This window comes from Mixophyes fleayi, chromosome 2, assembly GCF_038048845.1.
Source record: "Mixophyes fleayi isolate aMixFle1 chromosome 2, aMixFle1.hap1, whole genome shotgun sequence".
Lineage (NCBI taxonomy): Eukaryota > Metazoa > Chordata > Amphibia > Anura > Limnodynastidae > Mixophyes > Mixophyes fleayi.
This window is the reverse complement of record NC_134403.1, coordinates 351844116-351850934: the sequence shown is the minus strand read 5'-3', so window position 1 is coordinate 351850934 and position 6819 is coordinate 351844116. Positions and strand designations below refer to the sequence as shown.

Genomic DNA, 6819 nt, shown 5'->3' with positions numbered 1-6819 from the left:
TCCTTGTTATATGAAACAATCCTCAGGTTGTTTTGAGGTTCGCTTAACCTGTGATCTTTTATACTTGTCGGTTGGTATAACGTGTAATGTTACCTCTGTGAGATGTCTATTCGGAGACCACTGATGAGACGTTTGTACCTCTTCTATGTGATTCCTTATTGCCGCTCCTTTTTAACTGGAATATTTGGTTTGCAGTCTCTAGTTCAATGTACATGTTATGTACAAGTACCTGCAGGTGTACACACACACACACACACACACACACACACACACACACACACACACACACACACACACACACACACACACACACACACACACACACACACACACACACACACTGTATATATAGTTTTGTTTTTTGTTTTTAATCATGGCAAACAATAAGGCAACAAATGGAACCTTTTTTTAATGTGACTAAACATGCTCTATAAATACAGGATAATACATGTATTAAGGATTCAGACGGCCAAGGCGAATACTAAATCTTTGGTTCCTCTTCTGTCCACATGGTGTCGCTGTTGCAGCCCTGAGTGATAAATCTGTGCAATAACTCTAAAACATGCAGTAATGTATGTCGGTAGATTACATTCTAGGTGAGTGCCCAAGGCTCTGTAGAGGTAGTGACTGCATGGTGCCCCACGAACCTTATGTGTACAGGCAGCATATTGGAAGATAATATACCCTGATAACAGCCAGAGTGTATATATATATATATATATATATATATATATATATATATATATATATATATATATATATATATATATATATATATATAGGCAGATCTTGAAATGCCATCTACTTATCATTAGTCAGGAAGTGTCTTGACATTTAGCACTAAGTTGAAATAGATTGTATGATATGAGGGGGAAAGACAACCTATATACAAAAGCGTACTGTAAATGTTCTATTGTGATATCATGTGCCTATATTGCACAAGTGGCCCTAATCATGTTGGGAAGTGCATGGAGCCATCGACCAAAATAATGGTTTTTTTTTTTGGTGGTACAAACATTTGCTCTGGGTGGTTTGAGGGTATTCCTTAATAAGTTCGGTTTGGGCACCTGCTGCACATACTACTTTTGCACTGATAACTGTTTGCTGAAGATTATTGAAGTGGGATGAGGAGGTGGAGATTGTGTTTACAGAGCCCTTTCCTGCTTGGTGGGAGGACTCCACAGCCTATTCCTGCAAAGACCTCAAATTCACCACCTCAGAGGTCCCCAGATCGGGTCTTGTTCCTATAGTTCTATCCAGGGCTGCCAAGAGGAATTCAGGGCCCCAGTACAACAAATTAATGGGGCCCCCCTTAGTACAGTATGCGAAAAAAAAAAATTGTGGCGGTGCAAGATTTTTTTGGAGGTGTGGTCATGCATTTGGGGGCGTGGCAAATGCACAATTGGGGTGTGGCTAACATCAAAATCACTAGGCTCTCAATTCGCCGGAGCATGACATATGTCCAAGCACTCCTGACTTTCAGGACATCTAGCACCACAGTGTAGTATAGAAAGAATACAGTGTGTACACGAAGAGTTCAGTCTTGGCCTGCACCTTACATTGGGCACAACACTCACCAAAAATTGCCATTGTCCCTACTAGAATCACAACATTTCACATACTGTCCTGCTCTCTCCTACCTGTTCTCACTTTCACCACCTGTGGCTGCATGTTTCTTTAGTTGCGACTTGCCTGGATCCTGGAATGCTGGGGGTCCTATTTGGAAAAAAAAAATGGCTACATTTAGATAATTCTAAACTACCCTGGCGTTAAATCAATACCACCTGCAATTAATAATTAGGTCTTCCAGCTCCAATATTACAATACTGTGCCCCTTCGTCATCGCCATGCCTTATGATCACACTGCGCCCTCCATGCTGCTTTTGCCCCCTTCGCCTGGCTCCCCTTCATCACACTATACTATGCTGCCCCCCGCTTTTTCAATCCCACTGTGCCATGCTGACCCCTGTTTTTTTTAACCCCACTGTGCCATGCTGACCCCTGTTTTTTTAACCCCACTGTGCCATGCTGACCCCTGTTTTTTTTTAACCCCACTGCCATGCTGACCCCTGTTTTAAGCCCTTCTGTGCCATGCTGACCCCTGTTTTTTTTTAACCCCACTGCCATGCTGACCCCTGTTTTTTTAACCCCACTGCCATGCTGACCCCTGTTTTTAAGCCCTTCTGTGCCATGCTGACCCCTGTTTTTTTTTTAACCCCACTGCCATGCTGACCCCTGTTTTTTTTAACCCCACTGCCATGCTGACCCCTGTTTTTAACCCCTTCTGTGCCATGCTGACCCCTGTTTTTAACCCCTTCTGTGCCATGCTGACCCCTGTTTTTAACCCCTTCTGTGCCATGCTGACCCCTGTTTTTAACTCCTTCCGTGCCATGCTGACCCCTGCCGCCGCAAAAAATAAATAAATTTCGTTTTGGAAAAAAATAATAATCATGGGCGCAAGGGCCCGGGCTGGGCACCCTGTCATGCCTGGGTAATTAGATACTAATAGGGTAGCACCAACTGGGGGTGTGGAGGTCATAGCGGAGGCAAAGGTGTTAAGAGGTGGGCTGATAGGCTTTAATAAAGAAATTGGTTTAAGGACAAATTTTAAAGCCTTGGAGAGTGGAGCCTAACATGATAGAGGGTGGGAGATGGCTCCACAGATGGGGAGCAGCCTGGGTGAAGTCCTGGAGGCAGGAGTGGTAAGAGGTTAATGGAAGAGTGTAGGGGACATAAATACAGAGAGAAATCCCCCATCAACATTCTGTGAGCCAGTAAACAAGCTGCTATTCTATATCTACATACAAATGCAGAATTCTCAGTTGCACACATTTGCAAATGTATGATAATCCACCCGCCCCATCAAGGCGCTTCTGCTAATAGGGTGGTCCTAACTAAACAATGAGTCCCTATAATACTGGGTCATACATTTATGTGTTTGTAAATTGAGAGCGAAGAGGTACCCCAGGAACCTCCTAATGGCAACACAGCACCAGTGCTCCCCAGTAGCTACTGACACCAGAACATACCTCTCAAATAACAATACAGAAATGGATGTTGCTTAATCAATTTATTGGCTCACAGCAGGTGCTTGCAAGGTGGGGATAACAGGAGAGGAACAAACAGAGAAAAATCCCCCAGCAAGAGTGTAAGGGGCAGCAAGGAGTGTGGGTTGGAAATGTAGAGGGGGATTGGTTGATGGATCTTTGTAAGGAAGGCAGCAGCACTGATGACAGACTGAAGAGGGGTACGCTGGTAGTTTGGTAGGCCAGAGAGGAGGAGGTCACAGTAATCAAGGCAATAGATTACAGGGCAGTGACTAAGGGTTTTGGTGGCTTCCACTGTGAGAAATGGCTGGATTTTGGATATATTTCGAAGGTGGAAGCGGCAGGATTTAGTCTATGCAGCATTTTAATCACAAGGAAAACTTTGAAAATGGTTTCACTTCTTGATTTAATGTTTGCAAAGTCAATATACCTGCTGCATAAATATAACTCAAAACATTACTCATTTATTAATGATTCAAAGAGCCCAGGGGAACACTGAATCAATGTTCTTACACAATAGTGACTGTTCCCTTTCTGTCCACTTGGTGTCAGTGTTGCAGTCCAGAGTGAGGAGAGATAAATATGTGAGAATAAGTCTGAAATATGCAGTCTATGCATGTATTTCAGCAGAATAAAAGCACAGCGTCTGAGTAAGTGAAAAATCTATATTCCAGGTGAGTGCCCAAGGCTCTGTACAGGTAGTGACTGCAAAGAGCACAGAGCCCTTACATGTATTGCATCTTTGTGAGACAGCCCCATGGAAGATAATATACACTGGATTCTTCCTAACATCCAGGGGATATGTTCTGGTAGATCTTGAAATGTCATCAAAATCTCTTAAAATAAATACCATTAGTCAGGACACTTAGCCAGAGTTTGCCATTTAACAGTAACTTGAAATAAAATGTATTATGTTGTGGGAAAAAAGACGGAACATCAAATGGACAAGCTGCAAAATTCTCTGCCCCCAATGCAAGAAAAAATGTGCGCACTGAGTGGGATTTATGATTAGCAGTGGCCTTCCATAGGCATTCATAACACCCTAATTATTTTATGGGGGGGGGGGGGGAAGAAAAACTATTTTTTTTTTGTTTTGTTATTAATGACTATTATTAACAGGTGACATTAATTGATTTATTTTTTTTCTGTGCGTTCTTTTGGGACGTTATTTTCCATAAGTATTGGACGTATCCTGCAGTGTCTTGTCCGCTAGAACAGAACATACCTAGAACTGCATTCCTTGATGGGTCCGGCCCACTAGGTGTATTGACTCTATTGAGAATATTCCTCCTGTGTTCCATGAATCTTCTCTTGTGTGATATGGCGGTGAGGCCAATATATTGGAACTGATCCCATAAATTTTATTGGGATACGTTGGAACTAAATGCCTTTCCTTTATAAACCATATAGCTGCAGATACTGAAAATGATTAAAACTGGAATTCATTGTAGTAACTCTGGTAACCACACCTTTCATTTCTCTCTTGGTTTTGAAAAAGCTGGTGCTTGGGTGTTCTTTAAAGTTTAATTTAGTTTAAAGACAATGGTTGGTCAGGAATAATGGAGCTAAGTATTAAATCCTGTCTAAAATATACATTTATTTTATTTTTTTATGCTAAGAGTGCGTATTATACTTAGAAATAAAAGAGAAATTTTGGGTATATTTACTAGACTACGGATTTGAAAAAGGGGAGATGTTTCCTATAGCAACCAATCAGATTCTAGTTATTGATTTAGTACTTTCTACGAAATGACAGCTAGATTCTGATTGGTTGCTATAGGCAGCATCTCCACTTTTTCAAACTCAGTTTAGTAAATATACAACATTATCTCTAAACCCAGATTTTGGCAGCTATTTGTTCTTTTTACAATTTCTACTCTTAACAAATTACTTGTCTCTTTGGAATGTTGTATAACCAGGGTCTGCAACGACTACTGTTAAAGTGAAGATAATTGTCTGAGTTCACTGGGTTCTGAGAATTAGAGACAATGATCTGTGAGCCGTGTACCAAGAGGGTCAGATACAAACATTTACTGTGGAATAACTGCATGAACAAAAATGTCAGATCTCCTTCCCAAATAATAGAGATCATGTATGTAATGGCCATAGGATATCAGATTCGTGCACCTCTAGTTCATTTGGACCTTCATGTACTACAATCTCAGGGGTTAAATGTAAAAGGCAGAGGAGGTCCCTGGAGCCTTTACTGAGGCTGTTTATCACTCCTGTGTCACTACCAACGTGTTCATAGGGGGCAGTTTTAAGAACCTGTTCCAGGACCAGATCCGATCGCCCCCCCCTGGATCCGCCACTGCAGCCAACGAAGGACAGCTAGCACCATAGTGTATTATATAAAGAATGCAGTGTGTATAAAGAGTACACAGTCTTGACCTGCTCCTTAGATGTTAGCAGTCGCGGCGGCCGCGGGCACCGCCGCGACTCTCACCTGGTTCCTGTAGGCGTCCCGGTCGTCGCTATGGCGACCGGGACGTCACTTCCTGTGTTCACTCGACCGTTACCAGGGCAACACTAACTACAGTGGCGCTGCGTCCCAGCAGCCGGGGACAGCCGGGCGCATGCACAGAAGAGCCCACAAGCCTGTGGGCTGATTAATGTTGTAGGTGTGAGCCTGCCCATGTGATATCAGAGCTAAGCTCTGATTGGCTGGTACTGGTATTTAAGGCAGTGAGGTCTGCAGCCTCACTGCCGGTTATAGCGTTCTGTCCTCAGTTCTGCTGCCTGCTTGTTCTCTCTGGTTATTTTTACCTTGGATTGACTACCCGTGTTTTGACCTTTGCTTGTTTCTGACCCTGACCTTTTTGCCTGGATTCCGGATTTTGCTTCTTTTGCCTGTGTGTCTGACCTTTCGCTTGTCCCCGGATTTTGTACCTGTGCTAGTGACCTTTGACCTTGGATCCCCTCTTCACTACAGCTCGCCAATCACTCCACTCCTGGGTGCTCCTTTAAGACAGTATAGGTTACTCGACCCTCGGTCGGCCCGCAGCCAAATCTGTCCCCACCACTAGGGGCTCCAGCGAACACCGGGCCTTCAGAGTAGTCTCCGAGTTTTATTGTACTGGCTTGGGAGTTCCTAACATTAGATTGGGCAGAACAGTCCCCAAAAATTGGGATTGTCCAACTAGACCAGGCTTGGCTAACCTGTAGCACTCCAGGCGTTGTGAAACAACAAGCCCCAGCATGCTTTGCCAGTATAAAGCAGCTTATTGCTGGAAGGGTATGCTGGGACTTGTAGTTTCACAACACCTGAAGTGCCACAGGTTAGCCAACCTGCACTAGACTCAGAACATTTGACAGACTGTCCTACCTGTTCTTGTCACTTTAACCACCTGTGGCTGCTGGTTTCTTTAGTTGCGGCTTGTCTGGATCCTGGAATGTTGGGGGCCATATTTGGGTAAAATAATCGGTACATTTAGAAAATTCCAACCAGCCCCGGCCTTAAATCAATCGGACCCACAATTAATACTTAGGCCTTGCTCCAGTCCAAACATTAAAGTGTCACATGCCGCTCATTCGGCTTCCATAGACAAAGACTGAGACATTCACCTGTGTCTCATTAACAGACATCAAACCTCTAAGTTCTGATCTGCGCATGTACAGACTGATTACCTGTCTACTTCCAATTAAGATTCCTATTGGTTCCTGTTTTGACTCCAGACTTGAAAAGGCACTTCCTCCCTTACCTCTGGGCCTGTTGATCAAGTTACCTGTCTGGTTAGGTTCCTACCTATTCTATGAGCTATCATCTGGATCG

At 43.5% G+C, this 6819-nt stretch overlaps 1 long non-coding RNA gene across 1 annotated transcript in view; it reads left to right on the top strand.

Moving 5' to 3' along the window:
• LOC142139481 (uncharacterized) overlaps window positions 1-6819 on the top strand; it is a 928167-nt gene that overhangs the window by 114115 nt on the left and 807233 nt on the right. The window lies entirely within an intron of this gene.